Here is a 25877-nt window from a genome sequence, read left to right as displayed (position 1 = left end):
AGGTAAGGCACCATGTAGGGTCCTCCAAGACCCACCAGGCGTGAACCCTGAGAACAGAGGCAGGAATAACATTACACACAGCCAGATGTTTCCTTCTCCCCCCCCCCGCAAAATACAATAATAGTGCAGATTATTAGATTTGGGGATATTTCCAGAAATTATATTTTTATCACAGAAACCTATCTTAACACACAACAGAGGTAATAGCTTGTCCCAGGAAGCTGAGGTAAGCAGTCAAGTAGGGAGGTCCCTCTGTAGTAAACTCTAAGGAGCCACATCATACACACAAAAAAAAAGGTTGAAGAGACAAGATATATTCTGAGTAAGTTACCCTGTTGCGAACCCAAGACAAAGACCAGATCCAGAGATGGTTCACAGGCAGGAACAACACCTGATAGGACTGAAAGTACAACACCTGATAGGACTGAAAGTGAAGAGACTATCAGAGCTCAAATCCTTCCTTGTAGCTCCAGAACAGTGCCCCATAGCCCAACTAAACAACTAGACACAGTAACTGTACAGTCAGTTCTCAGCAGCAGCTGGAGTCACCAACAACATTGTAGGTATGTAATCTTCCCTTCATTTTACAATCCTCTCCTTTCTGTTTCTCTCCCCCACCTTCTCTCTCAAACTAGTTTCCTTCATTAACACTTTTCCTACTGCTTGTGTTTCCCTAATAAATTGTTTTGGTTGGAAGGTGAGGTTGAAGCCAAACCCACAGTGTTCAGGCACTACACACAGCTCTGTACTTGGGGATCACTCTCAGCTGTACTTAGAAGACAGTGTGGTGCCATGGGTCAAACCCTGGTCTCCTACAAGCAAACCATGTATCCAGCCCACTGAGCTATCTCTCCAAACCCTGAAATTCTTTTCTTTTTAAAATTTTTTTATTTTATTAAGTAGTTCACAATATTTGATTGCACTTAATATTCAAACACCAATCCCACCACCATTACACCTTCCCACCACCATATTTTGTTTTTATTCACCACCATATTTTGCATGTTTCCATACAGAACCAATCCCTGCCCCAAACAGAACCGAAATAATATATTTTTTATTGTTTGTTATGAAAAACCACTGAAAATGCTACAAAAAAGTATCCTTAAAGGAAAGAGTGTGAAGATTCTTGTATTTCACCCAGGGTCATTAAACCCTTCTATAAGAGATCACTAACATGTTGTTAAAGGTTGAGTCTTGTATACTTTTATAGATATATATATATGTATATACATATACATATATATGTAAAAAAAATTTCCCTCTAAGGTTGGTGGCCTTCTACTTTGAATCCCATCAAATATGGTGCAGTACTCTTGGAGTATGGATAGAGTATGTCCTATGATCGCGTGGCCACAAATGCAGCTGTGTAGTGCAGGAATAAGTTCATTCATGGGTGAGGTTCGGCCCCAGCATATGGAGAGCCACCGTGAGCGTAGCAGTGGTTGAATTCTGGAGGTTTTTGGCTGCTAGGGCTGGGTCCCTTGGGGAAAGAGTGGTCTCACCAGCCTGGTGCAGGTCCGGTGGCATGTTTATGGCTAGTGTCATGTTATGCTCCCTTCTGGAAGAGAAGAGGATGTGATCTGGACCTGAAATTCTTTCCTATTGTAATAAAAACCAAAGGACCTAAATCCAAGTGGAGGTTGGGAATGATTTATCCTTTTCCTATAAAGAATATCATCTCTTCTCAGCCAGAGAACCATGACAACTCAAAAATCTAAGTTGCAAAGATCAGCTCCCAGGTCATGCAGGTCAGGTGGGTCTCAGGGAGCTCAATGACAGTCTCAGTGAGAGTGGCAGGATCTTAATGGGCAGAAGCTGGTCAAGACTTCACAAGTCCTGATCTCTATGGTCACTCATCCACCCCTCTGCACACACACAACAAAGTTGTTTCTGCCTCATCATGTAAAACCCCTTTTTCCTCTGGGATGCCCCATCTCCATTTCCCCTTCCTTAACACAAGGAATATACCCTTGGTTTGTTCCATCTCCTTTAGAACTCATACATATGCAAATTTTTTGTATTACATAATTAAAGTTGCTCTTTTCTCTTCCTAGTCTGATATTCATTTGTTTGCTCTTCCAGCTTTAGAAGATCAGAGTGGATGGGGAAAGTTTCTCCTGAGTTCTGATAAGCTCAAATGATCTCTAATGTTTCTCCCCATTTTTTGCAAGCTATAAGTCTAAGAAATCATTTTAGGCACACAGCAGCAATGAGTCCCGGAGGGTACCACAGCACCAGAGATTTCACCAGCCCCAGACCAAGCCAATTTCACCAGGGCACCCCAGATGGATCAGGCACCATCTCAGCTCCTTTTCCACATAGAATCCCAACAAATGTGAGTTCACACAAGCAAGGCTCCAATATGTGGGTTTCAGGACTAAGTCTCCAAACTGCACGGTGGCAGTGGAACTGGACAGTCTCAGCCCTATTTCCTGTATGCTCCTGATGCTGGAAGTCACACCCAAAACCCGCCCCCAGGCACCATCTTGGCATACCAACAGCCGAATTGAATCTCAAAATGGAATAGCTTCCTACAGAGATGTCTCTGGAAACCAAACATTTATAATACTAGAATTTCAGAGGCACGGCCGGCTTACATGGCCACACTATCTTTCGTGGTATACAAAATGAGCAATAGAAAATAAATGACCTACTATCTGCCCCTGGAAGGCAGGCTTGAATGGTGGTGGGAAAATTTGAGCAAAATATCATGCCCCAAAATAGAGAGAGAGTATCTGAGCAATTGTCCACCATAGAGGCAGGGTGAGGACTGGGGTGGGGGGGTTGGGGGGGATAATGGGGACATTGGTGGTAGAAAGTTTGCACTGGTAGAGAGATAGATGTTTGATCATTGTATGGCTGAATCTTAAACATGAATGCTCTGTAGCTGTATCTCACAGTAATTCAATAAAAAAAACTTTTTTAAATTAAAAGAAAAAGAAATCATTTTAAATTTCCAAAAGACAGTCCTTAGAAATGTCCCAACAAATACTGATGTTGAAACTCTTGTACACAGCACTATTAACATGTGAAAATTGTCAATTTTTTTCTAAAATACAAGGAGTCATATTCCCAACAAGATTTGCCTCCACTGATTCTTTAATTCTGACACCCTAGTATGGTGTGACTTCTTTTAGATAAAGTACTTTGTAAATTAGAAAGCTCTGAAAATGTTTCTGTCATTCCTGATAACCAGGAGGTGAGCTACTATTCCATGAAGTCATTATAGAAATGTGGTTTCTGGATTTAATGGAAGGAAAAGGTAACCTAACCTTTGAAAGGTCAACGAAAATGGGTCTCCTGAAGCAGGATTAGACAGTGCCAAAGCTGTGTTCAGCCCAAAATAAAGCTCAATTTTATGTATCTATGTCATTATCACTATCACTATCATCCCATTGGTCATCAAATTACTCGAGCGTGTGCCAGTAATGTCTCTATTCCTCCTAGCCCTGAGATTTTAGCATCCTCTTCTTAATCATCTTTGAACAATTGAAGGCACTTTCAGGGTCAGGGGAATGAGACCTATGGTCATTACTATATTTGGCATATCGATTACACAACAGGGAGCTTTATGCCAGTCTCTGCCTGTGTGGACCGGATACTCTCAGTAGTTTGCCGGGCTCTCCAGGAGGTATAAATGGGTAGGAAGTGTCTTATAATGTCGCACAGCCACTTTGCAGCCTTGCGGTCCAGAAAGCGGCCTGGAGTGTGGCGGTGGTTGAGCAGTGGAAGTCGGCTGCTGGGGCTGGGTTCTTAGTAGGGGGAGAGCTCTCACCCGTCCAACAGCCTGGTGCGGAGTCCAGTGGCATGGTTCTGGGAGCCTCCTTTTATACTCCCGTCTGGGAGGAGCATCCATGAATTCTGGAGGGTGGCTGATGAGGACGTTATCTGGTGCGGCAGGCTGTGGCTTTTGGGTGTGATCCCTGAGTCACCAGAGACTGGGGGAAGCAGGCAGAGGATCTCTGCTTCTGGGTCCTGTTAAGTCCAGAGTCCAAGGTCACAAAGTTCTGCTTATCTGGGTTCCGTGGAACTTCATTCTTGCGTGAGTCTTGGCCTGAGCATCCAGAAAGTGGCCTGGAGCATGGCAGTGGTTGGGCAGTGGAGGTCAGCTGCTGAGGCTGGGTCCCTTGGGCTGGGGAGGGCTCTCGCCCACCCCACAGCCTGGAGGCTCATAAATTAACTTTTAGAGAAAATTTTTTATTTTGACGTGAAATAAAACTGAGAAACACACATAATTAGCCAAATCAGGAAGAGTTTTGATACTGAGGGGTTTTTTACCAGAATTATTAAGTGGTGAAATGTCCTTTTCAGAGCACATTTAAAAGTGTGTCTTATACAATGATCTAGTACCCATCCCTCCACCAGTGCCCATTCTTCACCATCCCACCCCACCTCGGTGGCAGGGCATTCCCTTTTGCTCACTCTTTCCTTTAGGGTGTTGTGGTTTGCAATAGAGATATTGAGTCACCATCGTGTTTGGTCTATAGTCTACTTTCAGCACGCATCTCGCATCCCAAGCGAGTCCTCCAAACACTTTTTACTTGGTGTTCCCGTCTCTAACTGAGCTGCCTTTTCCCCCAGCATGTGCTGCCAGCTTCCAAACCATGGAGCAGACCTCCTGGTACTTATCTCATCTATTCTTAGGTATTCGTCTCCCATTCTGTTACTTTATATTCCCCAGATGAGTTCAGTATTTCTATATTTGTTCCTCTCTTTCTGACTCATTTCACTTAGCATGTAGAACCACTTGTTTGCAAATTTCATGACTTCATCATTTCTAACAGCTGCATTGTGTAGATGTACCAAAGTTTCTTTAACCAGTCATCTGTTCTTGGGCATTCAGGTTTTTTTTTCCAGATTTTGGCTATTATGAACAGTGCAGCAATGTATAACTGAAACCCAAATACGAAAGTTTGTAAGTCTACAACTGTTCCTCATGGTGTTTCACTAATAAGAAAGAAAGAAAGAAAGAAAGAAAGAAAGAAAGAAAGAAAGAAAGAAAGGAAAAATAAATAAATAAAATTAGGATTTTCTTTAAAAAAATAAATATTTATGACCCCCAAAATGAAAATAAAATAAAATAAAAGTGTGTCTTAATGTGCCTAGGTAACTAGAGAAATGTTACTTAGCTGACAGAAGTAGGTGATGGGTACATGTGATATCCACTTGTTTCTCACTTCTTAGGAGTTTATTATTACTACAAAATAAAAATCTGTACATACCTCATGAATTAATGAATCTAGTGCGCAGTGTCTGCAAACATGCCCCAAAGAAATAACTGTCTTGTTCACCTTCTGAGGGAAACACCATGAATGAACAGCTGAGAGCAAGCCGATGAGCAAAGGAACTTGGCAAATGGTACCACAGGGGTGCGCTTAGCAAGATACAGGCTATAGGAAAAGCTACAGATCAAATGACATATCGTTTTCTGTTTTCTGGACAAATAAATGGCAAAGAGAAGCAGAGAAACACAAAAAGGGGTCAGTACAGAAGAAGCAATAGTACAGCTGGTAGGATGCTTACTGCTACGTGCCACAAGCCTGAGTGAGCTCAGCCACCAACTGAGACACAGAGACAGGACAGATATTTCAAGGTTTTATTCACATATTAAAACACACTCATACTAGGGACTCAGCACCAAGGATTTTCAAGCTGGGACGGCTCCCTGGGCTTGGAATTCCGAGCGCTAGAAACTGAGCGATGAGGGTTTGAAAACTTGGAACTCAGATCGCCCTCTGGGAGAGGTTTTTAAGCCCTTTGCCCTCCTGCCTACGTGCCTGGGTGCATGCCTGCGTGTCTGGGTGCCCCCTCAAGGTGCATTCTCGGCCTTGAGCAAGCAAGTGGAGGTACAGAAGTGAAACTGGTTAACACATCCTATTTCATTTACTTGAATCATCCTTGTTATCTGTGGTTGATTCTGGATAGTTAATCCATGCCCTTGGGGTCTGGCATGTTTTTCTTACTAGGTTGTAAACTCAAGCCCCCAAGGCATGAAACCAAGTCTGGCTTTCTAAACTGGAGCTGCGGTGGTCTTGTTTCATCTTTCATTTACCTTGCAAGCGGCCCACCCAGCTTGGATTCCCAGCATCACTTGAGGTTCCCAACCACTGCCTCAGACTAATCCCTGTGTCAGGAGTAAAACATGAGCACAGGAGTCACCCAAAAAACAAAGAAATAAAAAATTTAAAGTAACTCTAGGGAGATCTGTAGATAAAATGAGTCTGTAACAGGGGCCTGTAGCTCAGAACAAGAAGACCACATTCCTTTGAGATGCAAATTGTGAGACCCCACCCCACCCAGAGGAGGGAGAGAAATACTACTGAAGAACTAAAGATCCTGAAAAAACAACCAAGATTTCCAGGCTGGAGTGAGAGAGAGCTGGTACCGTAGCCAGGACACTTGCCTTGCAGGTCCCAAGGACCCTCAGGAGCTATCTCTGAGCACAGAACCAGGAGTAAACCCTGAGCACTATGTGACATTACCAAGGGGTGAAGGAAATGGACTGATAGGGTTCAGTGGACTGCAGTGGAGTCAGTCAGTGGTGGATGGAGTGTGGTAACATTTTGCCCCTAAAACATATAAACATTTATACTCTTACAAACCCATGTTAGCTAAAAAAAAAAAAAACTGTTTAAAAATAACTGTTTTAAAGTTTCTACTGCAAGGAGCACGCCAAATTAGTTGGTAAAGTAACATATAAGCAACTAAACTCAACAAACAAAAAATAACACAGAAGTAATAAATAGTTTAGTAAATTCTCAGACAAGGACTTAACCTTGTGATGAGATATAACAATTTTCACATTAAAAATTGATTCTCTATGCTTATCAATTTTAATACTGGAGCTTTGTAATCTAATCAATTTCAACTCTAGAATGGTATCAACAGTTGTGCGTTTTGTCTACATTAATTTTTTAATTTTTAAAAATAAAGTTCCTATTGCATTTAACAGATTACAAATATAATTAGTGAGCATTATGTATAAAAGATAATGTACATGGTTTCATTTAAAAATACCTTAGGCCATGGGGCAGGAGGGATAATAAAGCAGGGAAGGCACTTGCCTTGCACATGGCTGCCCAGGTTCAATCTCAGCACCATATTTGGTGCCCTGAAAACACTGCTCAAGTGTTTCTTGAGCACAGAGTCAGATGCAAATCCTGAGCATCACCAGGTGTGCCTCCTCCCCCCAAAAAAGAACTAAAAACAACAACTTTAGGTCAGTATGATAGTACAGAGGTTAGGGTGTTGCCTTGGATCAATCCCCACACTACATATAGTCTCCCAAGCACAGGCAGAGTGATCCTTGAGCACAGAGTGAAGAGTAAGTTCTGAGGAGAGCGAGGTATGACCTAAACAATCAACCAAAAAAAAAAAAAAATCAACCAACCAAATATTATCAGTGGTCAGGTAAGGTAACCATAAACATCAAAACCATGAGAGTGAACACTATGGTAATTATTTTACCCAAGCTATTAAAAAATAAGTTTTTTAAAATAATGAATTTACTAAGGAGGTGGAGTGTTGGAGGAAAGAAATCCTGGGACATTCATTGATGGAGGGATGAGGCACTGGTGATAGGTTTAATGTTGGGACAAAGCATCCCCATACTCCTTTATTAAATCACAGCACCTATATAAATCATAATCAGTTAGGCACTTTGTAAATCATAGTGCCTAAATAAAAATGTGTGTGTATGTGTGTGTCTGTGTACTTCATTACTCGTTCCTTGCAGACCTGGTACCTCTTTTGTGAGGGCAGCTATTGAGGAGATTAAGATGTGTCCCAAGGCCAAGGAAAAGTCCAAAGAAAGAGTCATGACTGAAAACAAGCATCATATTAACATGAAGGTGCAAGGCAGGTAGCTCTCTGTGGTGCAATTATGATTAAGAGGCACACACCATTTAGTAAACTAATGAAAACCTGCTATGAATGACTAGGGTGTTGATGAGGTAGGTCAGATTCCAATTTGACTGGCAGCCAATATATGAAACAGACACAACTGCTCAGATGGAAATGGAGGATGAAGATACAACTGATGTGTTTCAGCAGCAGGTGGGAGGTATCCACTAACAAAAGAACCAGCTACTCCAGAACTCAGTTCCTCATGACTAAGAAGACATTCTCAATTAGAAAACTGCACTTGGGTCCCACCACATCCTGACTGCTACAGTGTAATTTCTTTATTCTTTCATCGTGCCCTTCCCTGTCTTTTTTGTTCAGAAAGTTATCAGAACATGTGCACAAGTATACTGTAGCTGTTTTAACTAAACGGGCAATAATATATTTTAATTGACATAAAATAAAGTTTAGGATGGAGTAGATTATTGGTTCTTTGAAAGTCTCTTTCTCCGTTAGTGGCAAACTCATTCAGCTCTTTTTATTAGAATAAGTTGTTTTGTTCTTAATATTTAACAAAAAAGTAAACTAAATACACTTTTTTCAAACGTTGTTTTATTGAAGAATCTAATATTTTCCATTTAATTATCATAAAACCAGCGTTTGCTTTGCACACAGCCAACATAGCTGACCTGAATTTGATTCCTCCACCCGTCTCAGAGAGCCCGGCAAGCTACCGAGAGTCTCTCGCCTGCATGGCAAAGCCTGGCAAGCTACCCATGACGTATTCAATATGCCGAACACAGTAACAACAAGTCTCATGATGGAGATGTTACTGGACCCGCTCAAGCAAATGACTAATGGCAGGACCGTGACTGTGACCGACCTATTATAATAGAGAATTTCATAACTATTTTGTACATAGCCATTACATCAATTTGTCTTTAAATAGAGATAAATTGCCCTAAAATGAATGAATTCTAGTTTCCCTTCCAGTCAATCTTGTCATTTAAATAAGTTTCTTCATGGATTTTAGTCTAGCAGCATCCTCTATGACTCAATACCTTGGCCATGCAAACAGAAACAAAATAGACAAATGGGGCTACATCAAATTAAGAAATCTCAGCACCACAAAAGTAGCAATGACTAGAATAAACAGACGGTCACGGTCCTCCCGTTGTTCATCGATTTGCTCGAGTGGGCCCAGTAACGTCTCCATCGTGAGATTTGTTACTGTGTTTGGCATATCGAATACATCACGGGTGACTTGGCAGGCTCTGCCATGTGGGCGAGATACTCTTGGTAGCTTGCCAGGCTCTCCGAGAGGGTCGAAGGAATCGAACTTGGGTCAGCCATGTTGGCTGCGTGCAAGGCAAAGTAGTGCAGTCACGCGGCATCATATGTTATTCATAACCAGCAATAGAAAACAAATTGTCTACTGTTGCCTTTTCAGCATATCTTAGTGTTGGGGTAAAATCTCAAATAATAATGGTGGATCTGGTGTCAAAATATTGAATGTGATCAAAGTAGAGAGAGAGTAATGTGGAAATCATCTGCCCAACAGGTAGGGGGAGGGTGTGGGATGGGGGTATACTGGGGTTGTTGGGGGTGGAGAATGAGCACTGATGAAGGTACAGGTGTTTCATTGTATGACCGAGACTTAGACCCGAAAGCTTTGTAACTGTTCGCATGATGATTCAATAAATAAAATTATAAAAAATGAAAAAAAGTAAGGTGGATTTCATGCACAATTCAATCAGCTAATCAGTGGCTAAGTAAATAACAGTACTCCTACATAAAAAAAGAAGATAAACAGATAGCCAACAGATATATGAAAAAATGTTGTGCATCACTTAGTATTAAGAAAATGCAATCAAAACAACAATGAGATACCACCTCACACCAGTCATATTGGCACTCATGAAAAAAAGAGCAAAAACAACCTGTGTTGGAGTAGATGTGGGAGGAGAGGAATCCTCATGCACTTCTGGTGGGAATATAACTGGTTCAATCTGTTTTGGAAAACAGTATGGACACTTCTCAAAAAACTAAGAATTGAGGGTCCAGAGAAATAGTATAGTGTGTCTTGCATGCAGCCAACCCAGGTTTGATTCTGGCACACCATATGGTCCCTTGAGCATTGCCAGGAATGATCCTTGAGTACAGAATCAAAAGTAAGCCTTGAGTACTGCCAGGTGTGCCCCCCACCAAAAAAAGAAAGAAAGAAAAAAATTTTAAACTAACCATTTATCTTCCATCCATATGACTTAGCAATTCCACTTTTCAGCGTCTACCCCAAGGACCTAAAAAGACTTCCAAAAAACGATTGTGCCTATAGGTTCATTGCATAACTATTACAATAGACAAGATCTACAAAACTGAAGTGCAAACAATAGATGACGCAGTAAAGGAATTATGGTGTATATACACAATGGAATATCACTAACTGTCAGCAAAGATGAAATCACGCAATTTATCACTGCATGACTGGAGCTAGAGGCTATAGCGCTGATTGAAGTCAGTCAGAAGAGGGCAGATTTAAAAAAATGATCTCCCTCACATGTGCAATATCACGGTCACGGTCTTCCTGTTATTCATAGAGCAGGCCCAGTAACGTCTCCATCATGAGACTTGTTGTTACTGTGTTTGGTATATTGAATACGTCATGGGTAGCTTACCAGGCTTTGCCGTGCAGACAAGATAGGAGATACTCTCACTAGCTTGCCGGGCTCTCTGAGAGGGGCGGAAAAATCGAACCTGGCTCGCCAGGCTGACTCTGCGCAAGGCAAACGCCCTACCGCTGTGCGATCGCATAATAAAGAAAGAAAAAATGGACAAAGGCAATAGAATTGGGGTCTTGATCTACAAAACTGAGTTGACCTGGGTGGGAGGGGTCCCTGGGACATTGGTGAAGGGAAGCAGACCCTCTGGTGGTGCATGTGGTATCAGAACAATGTATGCATGAAATTATCACTGACAGTATTGTAAATCACCATACATCAATTTAAAACTGGGGAAACCTTGTAGACCGGAGAGATAATACAGCAGGGAAGGTATTTGTCTTGCACACAGCTGACCCGGGTTTGATTCCCAGGTACCCCATATGGTATTCTGAGCACTACCAGGAGTGAACCCTGAGCACAGATCCAAGAGTAAACCCTGAGCAGAACAGGACGTGGCACAAATAACAAAAAGAGGTGGGGGAAGTGACAGATAAAGAACTGTCAATCATAATCTGAAGCCTCTTGCCCTGGTGTTGATGGTTGCTGACTAATGGGGTAGTAGGGTTTTAGATTGGTGTGACTATGGAAATTTCTTGGAGATGACAATGAAGAACACAACAATAAAATTTGCCATGCTGATTGTGTCTTCTTTTCATGAAAATTTCTCTATAGCATGATACTATTTGATAGGATTTTACACTATTTGATGGGATTTTACAGTAGAACTTCTTAGAAATTTAAGGTAATCCTCTTATACTCTGTCATCACTTTATCAACTCAGTTCATGTCATATTCTAAGGCCATGTCTGTCAGTCCAACAACATTCACAGCATCTTTACCAGGAATAGATTCCATCTCAAGAAACTACTTTCTCTGTACATCCATTAAAAAGCAATCCTTTCCCATTATGTTTTACTATGAGATTGCAGCTATTCAGTCACATGTTCATCCCCAACTTCTCATTTTTGTTCTCTTGTTCTTTATACATCTGGTTCTTTCTTCACTGAAGTCTTGAGCCCCCTCTAAGTCACCCATAAGGTTTGGGATCAACTTCTTCCAAACTCCTGGTTATATTCACTTTTATCTCATCCCACATATCAGAAATGTTCTTAAGATATCTATAATGTTAAACGCTTTATAGAAGATTTTTAATTTACTTTGCCCAAATCCACTGAAGGAATCAACATCTATCGCAGCTCTAGCTTACAAAATGTATTTCAAGTAAAAAATTCAAAAGTGAAATGACTCCTTAATCCATGAGCTTTAGAATGAATGTGGTACTGACAGGCATGAAAACAAGTCATGAAAACAAGCAGGCATAAAAATAACAATATTTTCTTCTAACAAGTCTCAACAGTGAGAATAATATATTCAGCCAATCATGTAAACAAATGAGCAGTCACCCAGACTTTGTTGTTCCATTCATATAGCACAGTCAGTGTAGGTTTAACAGGATTCTTAAGGATTCTCAAATTTTCATAATAAAAAAAAAATGAACATTGGGTTTAACTTAGAATCATTAGCTGTGGGGCCAGAGAAATAGCACAGGAGAGTGGTGTTTGCCCAAGTTCCCCCCCACACACACACACACACAAACAACATGAAAATTGAGTTCACCTCACCGTACCTTCAAGAGATTCAGCCTGTCCTTTGAAGCTTTGGAACCTGGTACTGACTTCTCTCTAGCTGTGAAAGTCCCAGGTGCCACCTTTTCTAATAAAAGGCTGTTTATCTACATCAGAAAACTGTTGTTTATTAGCCATCTTTCTCAATGATCTTTGCTACTTCTTCTGAATAACTGTGGTTTCTACATCGTAATATATAATCTTTTATTACTGCAGCCTCTGCTTCAGCACATGTTCCTTCACCTTGAACTTTTTTGTAGTGGAAATGGTTTATTTCCATAATCTCATGAACTTTGCAGTTTCATGCAGTCTTCTCACCTCTCTCTGCCTTCACAGAAGTCAAGGGTATTAGAGACTGAGCTTAAATTTTGGGAAATATTCGGACTGGTTTGATCTTCTATCCAAACTGCTCCAATTTTTTCATATCAGCAATAAAGCAATTTAATTTTTTTATTATTTGTGCTTTCACTGGAGTAGCACTTTCAATTTCTTTCGAGAACATTTCCTCCTCATATATTTCATGGCTGACTAGTACAAGTCAGCCTGTCTCAGCTTTTAACAAGCCTTCCTAACAAAGTTTCCTTTCTAGTTTTTTTGATCTCAAGTGAAATACCCACTATTCTTCTTTTCACTGGAGCTATTAGACAGCACTGTAAAGTTTGGAGTGACCTAATTTCAAGATTGGTGCATCTCAGGGAATAGGAAGACATGAGCCCAGGGAAAGAGTTAGAAATAGCATGTCAAGAAGCAAGCAGGACACACACACACACACACACTCACTCACATACACACACACACAATCTACCAAGTCTGTCATCTTAGATGGGCACAGTTCAGGTTGCACCCAAAACAATTAGGACAGTAACATTAAATATCACTGATCATAGACCACCATCACAGATGTTATAATAATGCAACATCTTAACTATTTCTAAAGTTATCAAAATGTGACACAGAAACATGAAGTGAGTTTGTGTTACTGGGGAGCAAAAGTCACTGATAGACTTATTTGATGCAGAGTTTCAAGACCCTTCATTTTCAAAATACTCAGTTCCTACAAGGAGCAATAGAATGAAGTTCAATAAAAAAGAGACTATATATGTAACTTTTATCAAAAATTCTTTCATTAATATAAGCCCAAATTGATATAACATCTTTCTTGACATTTATTGCTGTCATCTTCCCAAACGTTTATATTGTTTTTATTTAAGGGATGCAATTCCTTATTGTAATAAAACATAATAATGGTATAAACCAAAGCCCTGACCTCTGGTTGTCCAAGGTGACCATGAAGAAGAGGGAAAAAAGGGAAAGATAGACTGTGACACCAGCTGAAACTTGTCCTCTCTTTTAAGTAAGATTCCTCAGACAGCCAATTTAAATATTAAATACGACCCAAAAGGGCTAAATTAATATTTGATGGGCTTCTTTCATCAGCCTGGGTGGTCCAGATGTAAGAGTGAAGATTGTCCAATGAGAAAACACTCAGCTCCATTAAATTGAGGTAGGGTTGAGGAGCATCTTCAATTGCTGATTTTGTTCTTTTTATTATAATTTTTATTAGTGAAACACCAAGAGGTACAGATGTAAATTTAAAAATGTTTGTGCTTGGGTTTCAATTATACAATGGTCAAGTACACATCCCTCCACCAATGCCCATTTTCCAGCACCACGGGTCCCAGTATCCATACCAAACCACATCCCTCCATCCCATACTTCCTCTGTGGCAGGGCATTCCCTTTTGTTCTCTCTCTCCTTTTGGGTGTTGTGGTTTGCAAAAGAGGCATTGAGTGGCAATCATGTTTGGTCTATAGTCTACTTTCAGCATGCTTCTCTCATCCTGGGAGGATCCTCCCAATACCCTTTATTTGGTGCTCCCTTCTCTATCTGAGCTCCCTTTTCCCCTAGCATGTGTGGCTGGCCTCCAAGCCATGGAGCAAAATTCCTAGTACTAATATCGGCCACTCTTGAGTGTTAGTCTCCTATTTCGTTACTTTATGTTCCCCAGATGAATGTAATCTTTCTGTCTATCCCTCTCTTTCTGACTCATTTCGCTTAACATGATACTTTCCATGTAGTACCACTTGTATGTAAATTTCATGACTTCATCTTTTCTAACAGCTACATAGTACTCCATTGTGTAGATGTACCAAAGTTTCTTTAACCAGTCATCTGTTCTCGGGCACTCAGGTTTTTTTCCAGATTCTGGCTATTGTAAAGAGTGTTGCAATGAACAAACAAGTGCTGATGTCACTTCGACCATACATCTTTGCCTCTCTGGGATATATTCCCAGGAGTGGTTTTGCTGGGTCAAATGGGAGCTCAATTTCTAATTTTTGGAGAATCGTCCATACTGTTTTCCAAAGGGCTGAACCAGTCAGCATTCCAACCAGCAGTGAAGGAGGGTCCCTTTCTCGCCACATCCACGCCAGCATCGGTTGCTTTTGTTCTTTTGGATGTGGGCCAGTCTCTGTGGTGTGAAATGGTATCCTACTGTTGTTTTGATCAGCATCTCCCTGATGATTAATGATGTAGATATTTTCTCATGTGCCTTTTAGCCATTCGGATTTCTTCCTTGAGAAAGATTCTGTTCATTTCATCGCCCCACTTTTATTAATTTTTATTAGTGGAACACCATGAGGTACAGTTGTGGATTTACAGTTTTGTGCTAGGGTTTCGATTATACAATGATCAAGTACCCATCCCTCCACCAGTGCCCATTTTCCACCACCATGGATCCCAGTATCCCTCCCACACCCATCCCCCATCCCACCCTGCCTCTGTGGCAGAGCATTACCTTTTGTTCTCTCTCTCCTTTTGGGTGTTGTGGTCTGCAAAAGAGGCATTGAGTGGCAATCATGTTCAGTACATAGTCTACTTTCAACATGTATTTTCACTCCTGGGAGGATCCTCCAAACATCCTTTATTTGGTGTTCCCTTCTCTATCTGAACTGCCCTTTCCCCTAGAGTGCCCGACTGGCCTCTAAGCCATGGAGTTATCCTCCTGGTACTGATCGTGACTATTCTTGGGTGTTAGTCTCCTATTTTGTTACTTTATGTCCCCCAGATGAATGCAATCTTTTTATGTCTATCCCTCTCTTTCTGACTCATTTCGCTTAGCATGATACTTTCCATGTGGTACCACTTGTATGTAAAATTCATGACTTCATCTTTTCTAACAGCTACATAGTACTCCATTGTATAGATGTACCAAAGTTTCTTTAACCAGTCATCTGTTCTCGGGCACTCAGATTTTTTCCAGATTCTGGCTATTGTAAAGAGTGCTGCAATGAACAAACAACTGCTGATGTCACTTCGACCATACATCTTTGCCTCTCTGGGATATATTCCCAGGAGTGGTATTACTGGGTCAAATGAGAGCTCAATTTCTAATTTCTTGAGAATCGTTCATACTGTTTTCCAAAAGGGCTGAACCAGTTGGCATTCCCACCAACCGTGAAGGAATGTCTCTTTCTCACCACATCTGCGCCAGCATCAGTTGCTTTTGTTCTTTTGGATGTGGGTCAGTCTCTGAGGTGTGAGATGGTATCTCCTTGTGGTTTTGATCTGGCATCTCCCTGACGGTTAATGATGTAGAGCATTTTCTCGTGTGCTTTTTTGCCATTCAGATTTCTTCTTTGAGAAATTTTCTGTTCATTTCATTGCCCCATTTTTGATGGGGTTGGATGTTTTCTTCTTGTGGAATTCAACCAGTACTTTGTTTATTCTTGATATCAACCCTTTGTCAGATATGTATTCGGGGAATATCCTTTCCCATTCTGTAGAGTGTCTTTGTATTTTGGTCACTGTTTCTTTTGAGGTGCAGAAGCTTCTTAGTTTAAGACAGTCCCATTTGTCTATCTCCGTTTTCACTTGCTTGGCCAGTGGCATGACATCTTTGAAGATACCATTAGCTTCAATATCATGGAGGGTTTTGCCAACTTGGTCTTGAATGTACCTTATGGATTCTGGTGTGATGTTGCGGTCTTTAATACATTTTGATCTTACTTTTGTGCATGGCGTTAGGCAGAGATCTGAGCCCACTTTTTGCATGGAGCTGTCCAGTTTTGCCAGCACAATTTATTAAAGAGGCTTTCCCTGCTCCACTTCACTTTTCTTGCCCCCTTATCGAAGATTACATGATCATATGCTTGGGGGGAGATGTCAGTATATTCAATCCTGTTCCATTGTTCTGCAGCTCTGCCTTTGTTCCAGTACCATGGTGTTTTAATTATTACTGCTATGTAGTAGATTTCAAAGTTAGGGAGGTTGATTCCTCCCATTTTCTTTTTCCGAAGAATTACTTTAGCTATTCTTGGGGGTCTTATTGTTCCATATAAATTTCAGGAGTGTTTGCTCCATTTCTTTGAAAAATGTCATGGGTATCGTAATAGGGATCGCATTGATTTTGTACAGTGCTTTGGGAAGTATTGCCATTTTCACAATGTTAATTCTCCCCATCCATTAACAGGGGATATTTTTCCATTTCCTCGTGTCCTCTTTTATTTCCTGAAGTAGAGTTTTATAGTTTTCTTTGTACAGCTCCTTTACTTCCTTAGTTAAGCTGATTCCTAGAAACTTGATTTTCTAGGGCACAATTGTGAACGGGATTGTTTTCTTCATATCACTTTCTTCTCTTTCACTATTTGTGTATAGGAAAGCCATGGACTTTAGGGTATTGATTTTATAGTTTGCAACGTTACTATACAAGTCCATTGTTTCTAGGAGTTTCTTGGTAGAGGCTTTAGGGTTCCCTAAGTATAGTATCATATCATCTGCAAATAGAGAGAGTTTGATTTCTTCCTTTCCTACGTGAATGCCCTTAATATCTTTTTCTTGCCTAATCGCTATTCAAGTCCTTCCAGTACTATATTAAACAGTAGTGGAGAGAGTGGACATCCTTTTCTCGTTCCTGATCTTAGGGGAAAGGCTCTCAGTTTTTCCCCCTTTGAGGATGATGCTTGCTGTACGCTTGTGGTAGATGGCTTTAACTATATTGAGGAAAGTCCCCTCTATCCACATTTTGACGAAGGTTTTAATCATGAACGGGTGCTAGAACTTGTCAAATGCTTTCTCTGAATCTATTGATATGATCATATGATTTTTATCTTTTCTTTTGTTGATGTGATGGATTATGTTGATTGATTTCTGAATGTTAAGCCATCATTGCATCCCTGTGATGAATCCCACTTGATCATGGTGTATGATCTTTTTCATGAGTAATTGAATTCTATTTGCTAGTATTTTGTTGAGAATCTTCGCATACGTGCTCATCAGGGATATCGGCCTGTAGTTTTCTTTTCTTGTGGTGTCTTTGTTTTCTTTTGGTATTAGGAAGATATGGGCTTCATAGAAACTGTTTGGGAGAGTTTCTGTTTTTTCAATTTCCTGGAAAAGCTTCAGAAGGACTGGCAGTCGGTCCTCTTTATATGTTTGGAAAAATTCGCTAGTGAATCCATCTGGAACTGGGTTCTTGTTTTTGGGAAGACTTTTTATTACATTTTCAATTTCTTTGATGTTAATAGGTCTATTCAGGTACTCTATATCTTCTTGATTCAGCTTTGGGGGATTTTAGGAATTCAGGAATTTATCCATTTCTTCTTGGTTCTCTTGTTTCATGGCATACAGACTTTCAAAGTAGTCTCTGATGATCCTTTGGATTCCTTTGGTTTCTGTTGTGATATCCCTATTATTATTTCTGATTTTATTTATTAGGGTTCTCTCTCTCTGTTTATTTGTGAGTGTTGCTAGTGGTGTATCTATCTTAGTTATTTTCTCGAAGAACCAGCTCTTGGTTTCATTGATCTTTTGGATTGTTTCTTTGATTTTGATTTCGTTGATTTCTGCTCTAAGTTTTATGATCTCTTTCCTTCTGCCTGATTTGGGCTCCTTCTGTTGATCCTTTTCTAAGGTCTTGAGCTGTGAAGTCAGGTTGTTTATTTGCATCCTTTCTTCCGTCCTGAGATATGCTTTCAGAGCTATAAATTTTCTCCTTAATACACCTTTAGCTGCATCCCATAAGTTCTTGTAGCTTGTATCTTCATTCTCATTTGTTTCCAAGTATCTTTTGATTTTGTCCTTGACTTTCTTCCTGATCCACTCATTGTTCAGCATTGAGTTGTTTAACTTCTGAGTGTTTGATTTAGTTCTCCTTGTCTGTGCGTGATTCACTTCTATTCTCAGTGCATCATGGTCTGAAAAGATTGTTGATACTATTTCTATCTTCCTGATTCTACTGAGGTATGTTTTGTGCCTATCACATGGTCTATTTTGAAAAATATTCACTGCCCACTGGAGAAGAATGGGTATTCTTTCTTTTTGGCATGTAAAGCCTTGTAAAGGTCTTCTATTTCTTCTCTTCTATTTCTTCTTTCAAAGCCAATGTCTCTATTTCTTCTCTTCTATTTCTTCTTTCAAAGCCAATGTTTCCTTGTTGAATTTTGTTCCTGTTGATCTATCCAGAGGTGATAAGGTGATGTTGAAATCTCCAGCTACTATTGTGTTGCTAGCAATGTTCTCCTTAAAATCTGTTAGCAGTTATTTTTAAGTATTTAGCTGTTCCCACATTAGGTGTGCATACATTTAAAAGCATGATTTCTTCCTGTTGTCTGTATCCCTTGATGAAGAGAAAATAGCCTTTGCTGTCCCTTCTAATCTTTTTCAACCTGAAATTAGTGTTTTCAGATACTAGTATGGCCACCCCAGCTTTTTTGAGGGAGCTGTTTTCTTGCAGGATTGTTTTCCATCCTTTGACTTTGAGTCTTTGTTTGCTCTGACTGTTGAGATGAGTTCCTTGTAGGCAAAAGAATGTTGGGTTCTGTTTCTGAATCCATTTTGCCACTCTGTGTCTCTTAGTTGGTGAATTTAGACCGTTGACATTGAGAGAAATTATTGTTATGGGATTTTGTGTCATCTCTTTTTAAGGGTCTGTTGTGCTTGTCGGGTTCATCTTGTCTTATGGTAGCGCCTTTAGCCCTTGTTTTAGGTTTGGTTTTGAGTCTATGAAGTTCCTGAGCTGCTGTTTTTCTAGAAAATAGTGTACCATTCCTTCGATTTTGAGTGAGAGTTTAGCTGGATAGAGTATTCTTGGTGAAGCATTCATTTCAGTGAGCTTTTTCACTATATCCCGCCATTGCCTTTGGGAAACCCTCTGATAGGACTGCTGTGAATCGAAGGGGTGCTCCTTTGTATGTGATTTCCTTCTTTGACCTTGTTGCTTGCAGAATTGTGTCTCTATCAGCAGCATCGATCATTCTAACTATGAAAAGTCTTGGAGTGTTTTTGTTAGGGTCTCTTTTAGCTGGCACCCTTCGGGCTCCTTGAACCTGAATGGCTGCATTGTGGAGCTCAGGGAATTTTTCATCAATGATTTGTTTAACCGTGTTTTTCACATTGGGATTGTTTCCCTGTGCTTCTGGTACTCCAATGACTCTAATGTTGTTCCCCTTGGAATCATCTCTTAGGATTCTGATACTCTCTAGAGTTATTTTGAAGTCCTTTGCCATTGTTTGTTGTTGCCTATTGTCTTGCCGCAGCTGATCTTCCAGCTCACTGATTCCGTCTTCAGCTGCAGTCATCCCATTGTTGAGGGCACAGACTGAGTTTTTTATTTCATCTATGGAATCTTTCATTCATGACATTTCTGATCTCATTTCTTCCCGTAATTTTTCGATTTTTTCTGTCATGTTACTGGTTATCTGTCTGACTGTTTCATTGAGTTGATTGAACATCTTCCTGACTTCATATCTAAATTCTTTGTCAGAGAGGTCCCTTAGGTGAGCAGTATCTACAGAGGCTTCTGGATTCTTTTCCTTGTCCTCCCCATGTGGTGGGAATTTGCATTGTTTCTTCATGTTGGTGTGGGACTGGGTTCCTTGATATGGGTAATTACCTGCGGCCACGTGAGCATTGGCCTGCTGATAATTAGGCCGCGCCCACTTTTACAGAAGCCACGCCCACTTCTGAAGAGGCCCCTCCCTGATGGAAACCTGGTGTGTGTGGGGGGAGGGTAAAGACTGGGTGGTGGAGAAGATCAGCACAGCTTGGGAGACGAAGATGAAGAGTTAGATTCAAGGCTGCTTTTCTCCCAGTGTCCGAGAGGACACCTGAGGGGTTGCAGGGAGAAATCCAAGTCCCAAATTTGAGTAGCGGCAGATAAACTGACCTGGATGGTGGAGAAGATCAGCACAGCTTGGGAGACGAAGAGGAAGAGGCAGAGGCTCAGGGCTGCTTTTCTCCCAGCATTTGAGAGGATGCCTGGGGGGCTTGCAGGGAGAAATCCAAGTCCCAGGTTCAAGTACCAGCGGATAAACTGACCTGGATGGCGGAGAAGATCAGCACAGCTTGGGAGATGAAGAATGCTGCTTTTGTTCTTAAGTGTTTGTGATCTAGACAAGTGATCATTTCCACCAAAACCTCCTGCAGTTTATTGAAGCAAAATCTGTGTAAGAGAAGTAATAAACTAAATTTTTTTATTCTTCTTTATTGGAATTTTTTCAGCAGAACTTCATTGATATTTCCTCTTTCAAAAGCCATTTTTCTTTATTATACTCATTGTCATTGAGAAATTTGAGAGTTGATGTCTATGTTTCAGAAACCTAGTTTTCAGGAAAAGCAGAGGCTTTATAAACAATGGGCTGGAGCAATAGCACAGCAGTTAGGGCATTTGCCTTGCACGCAGCCAACCTAGGTTCGATTCCTCTATCCCTCTCAGAGAGCCCGGCAAGCTACCAAGAGTATCACGCCCTCACAGCAGAGCCTGGCAAGCTCCCCCATGGAGTATTCATTATGCTAAAAACATTAACACAAGTCTCACAATGGAGACGTTACTGGTGCCCGCTTGAGCAAATCGATGAACAGTGCTTTATAAACAAAATAAACTTCTCTATAGGTAGACTGGATTGAGGGGTTGCCCTAATTCTTCCACTTCAAGGGGCTGCTCAGCTTTAACAAAGTACTACAGATCCCTAAAGAGGCCCTGAGAGAAAAGGAGGTGCTGACCTTAGTTGGGCATTTTTAATACCAGAGGAAGAGATATATAGATATACTTGGAATTCATAATTTTACAGAAAAGTCAAAAATCAGCCTCTGCCACCTACCCATCATAGGGTGACCTCTCCGTATATTTTTTTTTCTTTCATCACCTCCACCATGAAATCAGTAGCAACTTGAACCAGGAACGAAGTTCATTCACAATCAGCCACAACCTGGACCCCTATATCAGGACCCTGCTGTTGCCTCGGTATAGCGCCACCCCATGTGGGAACTGAGTTACTGCCCTCTTGCCAACTTTTCTCCTCTTCTGTTCCTTCCCATTACCCCTGAAGCTGCTTCCACCCATCTCTCTGATTTTGCTAAAAAGGATTTTTGCAAGAGTGCAAACAATTGCAATTAAATATTAAGTATATTGTTTTTCAAAGACCCTTAGCCTCTTCGCTTAAATTCATTTATGCAAAAACATATGTATTGAAGGGCTGGAGTGATAGCACAGCAGGTAGGGCATTTGCCTTGCACGCAGTTGACATGGGTTCGATTCCCATTATCCCATATGGTCCCCTCTGGGAGTAATTCCTGAGTGAATAGCCAGGAGTAACCCCTGTGCATCACTAGATGTGACCCAAAAAGGAAAAAAAATACATATATATATGTATAGATCATCTTCCATATGCCAGATTCTGGTATATGGAAGAGATTGGGGATTATATTGATCAGGGGAAAACATCAGATGAAAGAAACTATCCCAACAGGTATCAGCAGTGAGAGATTTAAAACAGAATTTAGATGCTCTAAAATATCTGTGTACTATATAAAATACAGGGGAAATTTATTTTATATCTAAAATATATATTTAATATATAAAATGTTTTCTATTATGTACATGCATATGATGTATATGTCATTGGAAAGACAGGGAAAGCCTACAGGCTAAGAAAGTCCACATGGGAGTGTGATGCTCAGATCTTTCTTGAAAAAAGTAGCTCCTCAAGATGGGAATTGGCTAACAGCTCCAGCTACTGCTCTTGGGGCTCCCACAGAATCCACACAAGGTCACAGACTAGCGAGGTCACTCTCAGCCTCTAACTGGGCAGAGGGAAGACTCAGGGACAGATTCATCCTGTCCAGTACGAAGGGTCCTTTAATAAACAGTCTTCACTCCTCCTCCCTGTTGCCTGGCCAGGACTTTCTCAGAGCTGTGCTCCATCCCCAGATTCTTTTTACCCAGTCTTCCCTCCTTCCCTCCAGCTATGATGTTGTAACTTCTCCAGACCACTCCTGCTGCCCCTCCCCTGGTTCTTCATAGACATGTCCCCCAGTAAATCTCTTAACACATAGTTCCTTCTTCATATTTGCTTCCCAGCTGACCTGAACTGACTGGGAGCCTCCAGGAACAGCTCCCAGAACAGGGCTACAAAGATGATCCACCAAAAGAATCACAGCTGTCACATCCAGAAGTTGAGAAGTTGAGTAGGCTTCACCTTAACTACTGAACTGAAGGAACATAGCTAGCACCTCTGAAGCTGTCTGAGCCACTATCTTCTGCCTCTCAACACCCCAAATTTTGGAAAGTGACACTGAGACTTCTGCTATAGCATCCATGAAAAAATACCTACCACCACCCACAGAACCATACTTCTCAGAAAGAAAATAACAGAAATGGCAGATATGTAGTCTCTTCTTCATTGTGCTCATACTCACGAGTGACTCACAGTTAATTCTCAATCTCTATTAAAGTCCACAAGTTATTTATAAGAATTCATTTTCTGAGGAGGACAGAGTTTTGCTAAAAAACTAAAGCCCTGGCACTAGTATTTATCTGCAGGGTTCTATCTACCATAGATACTTCTAGGAATATCAGATGGGTTGGGTCATGTATGTTTATTTTCTTATTAACTTTAATAATTTTATAGAAATATTGTATTCTGAAAATTAAGATTTATAAATTGTATAAAATTAAATTTATCTTGTCCTGAATTATGGCTTATCATTTTATGCCATTTTTATGTTTTTGATGAACTATTTTTGTCATTCACTTGTTTGTATCAGTCTTTTCTTGATTATCTATGTCCTTTACATCTTGTTTTAAAGCTCTTTCTGTAGCAGGGAGACATACAGAGATATTAGTACGATAATGCAAAAGCATTATCCAGTTTTATTCCATATACTGGGGTCAACTATCTCACCCACAGAGTGGTCTCTTGATAGCCACCCCAACTTCAGGCAGCAAGCAGTTTATATAGAGTTTGCAGGACATGGCTTATTGTTTCAGAAAGAAATCTTAGTTAACAAACAAAGGTGTTTTGGCAAGTGTCTAGGGTGACAGTGGTCAGGCAGTAGTTAAACAATAGTTTCCAGTAACAGTTCATGGTTACAGAAGCTACTCAGTCTTTAGTGTTAACAAAAGACAGTTTCTGGGGCATTTTGACTGGAGGAGGCATAGTGATTGATTGAGCCCACTTGTTGGGCCCAGGAACTTTCCCAGGTTGGTTCAGGTTGGCTAGTTACACATTTGTTTCAATGCTGGGAAACCGAGACTGTTTCAGTTCCAGGAACTGAACCTGAGGCCTAGCTGATTTTGATGATTTCTGCCACCTGTCATGGCATCAGTTTTGCCCTTACATTTTCATTTCAAAGTACAAAGACATTCTCCAATATTTACTTCTAAAAATTTGAAACTTTTTAACCTTAATCTTTTTTAAATTGAGTTTTGCATACAAACCCACTTTTTCTATTGACTGACCATTTTTTCAATATCTTCTTTTGAATGTTTTCTTTTGTATCATTTATCTGGTTTCCCATTTCTTCTATAGTTTTTCATACACAGAAGGATTTGTCTCTGATTTCCATTCTTTTACATTGACTTGTTAAGCCCGGGACTAGGGGTTCCCAAGTGGCGAGACGGACATAAGTGCAAACAAGATAATGCAAAAGCAAAAGAAGTTTTATTCCAGTTAACTGGGGTCTAGTATCTCACCAACGGAGTGATATCTTGATAGCAAACCTGACTCCAAGTAGCAAGCAGTTTATATAGGTTTCAAAGTTTCCAAAATAATGCAAAAATAAATAAATTAAATAAATAAATAAAATTAATGCAAGCACTGTGGTAACAGTGGTCAGGCAACAGTGGTTAGGCAACAGTTAAGCAATAATTTCTATTAACAATTTATGTTTACATTCTCTACGTTTCTAGCACATTGTGATTGACTGAGCCCACTTGCTGGGCCAAGGAACTTTCCAGGTGGGTTCAGGTTGGCTAGTTACACATGCCTGATTTCTGGGAAACTGAAACTGTTTCAGTTCCAGGAACTGAACATGAGGTCTACCTGATTTTTCTCATTTCTGCCAACCTGTCATAGCATCAGTTTTGCCCTTACAGACTGGTTTATCTATGCATTCCCCAATACCACATTTGCTGAATATCATGTGTGACACAATAGGTCTTGTAAGGAGACCTAATCCTCCACCTCATCATTTTGCAGGAATATATTGACCTCTTGGGGTTCTTTTACTTATTTTGGTTAGTTTAAAAATTTTAATAAAGTTTTCAAGTTAAAAAGGAAAGCTTTAAGATTTTTAATAGAATTTTATTAAATTATCGGTGGTTATATGCACGTGGGCTAAAAAAAAGTTATAGCAGGGACTGAAGCGAGAGCACTGAAAGAATCCATATTAGGGCATCAAATTTTTGCGTGGTTCAGCTAACTTGCAACATGCTTGGCTGCTTTGCACCTCGGACAGGGAATGGGGGTGGGGGGGGGGAGGGGACTTGGAAAGTGAACAGGGCATAACTTCTTTCTAAACCAAGAGTGACAGAATTCAGGTGTATTTACTGTTCCTGAAATGTATTGTCTCAGTAAAGCACCCTGCAGACTTGGGTAAAGGATAACTCAGGATGCGGGTAGATTGCCCATTCTGGGAATGTATTGTCTCAGCAAAGACCCCTGCAGATGTTGTGGGTAATGGATAACTCAAAATGTGGATGGTCGAGGAAGATTACCTAAGGCTTAATGATTCCGGCTATAACCTTACTTGTGCTGACAATCGATGTACGTAAATGCTGATCTTTGAATCTATAGGCTAAGGAGTGAGGTACTTTTAAATGGATTGGTTAAGAAAGTATAAGTTGTTACAAAATCTATTGGCTATGAAATGCGCGGGCTTTGTTGTAACGGTTGATGAAGGCCTATATAAGACACCCTTTGAAGAAGCTTGGGGCTCTCAGCCACTGCCCACTCTGGGGTATGCTGTGGAGCCCCAGCATGCTGGTCTAAATAAACCTCATTTGTACTCCTGCAGGAATTGTGTCTGTCTGGTCTCCCCGCCTCCCAGGGCCAGGGGACTCCCGATCCCAACAGCACAGCAGGTAGGGCATTTTCCTTGTGTGTAAACACAAAAAGGGCCGCAGTGGCGGAGGTCTATCTCTCCCACGGCCTGTGTCCGGTAGTCTCAGGCCATTTCCCCACTCCAGGGAGGTCGATGGCGATGGGCAGGCAAAGGAAGGAAACAAGGGCTAGGCTGGTTGGTCTTAGTTGCAGTTTATTACAAGGAAAAAACTTATGTTGATGTCAGTGGGCCCCACGGGTGACTTATGTGAAGCAGGGAGGAGAAACTTGGTCACTTTCTCCCCACCCGCCTCTGCCACCCGGGACCCAGGGTTACTGGGTTCTTGTCTCGCCTCACAGAAAGGATT

General features: G+C 40.8%; 1 pseudogene; it reads left to right on the top strand.

The window, feature by feature from the left end:
- The first annotated feature begins 7781 nt into the window (after positions 1–7781).
- LOC130026833 (small ubiquitin-related modifier 2-like) lies at positions 7782–8076 on the top strand (annotated as a pseudogene).
- Positions 8077–25877: the final 17801 nt, after the last annotated feature.

Source organism: Sorex fumeus, unplaced genomic scaffold (genome assembly GCF_029834395.1).
Source record: "Sorex fumeus unplaced genomic scaffold, SorFum_2.1 ptg000035l, whole genome shotgun sequence".
Taxonomy (NCBI): domain Eukaryota; kingdom Metazoa; phylum Chordata; class Mammalia; order Eulipotyphla; family Soricidae; genus Sorex; species Sorex fumeus.
This window is presented reverse-complemented; position numbering and strand designations above follow the sequence as displayed.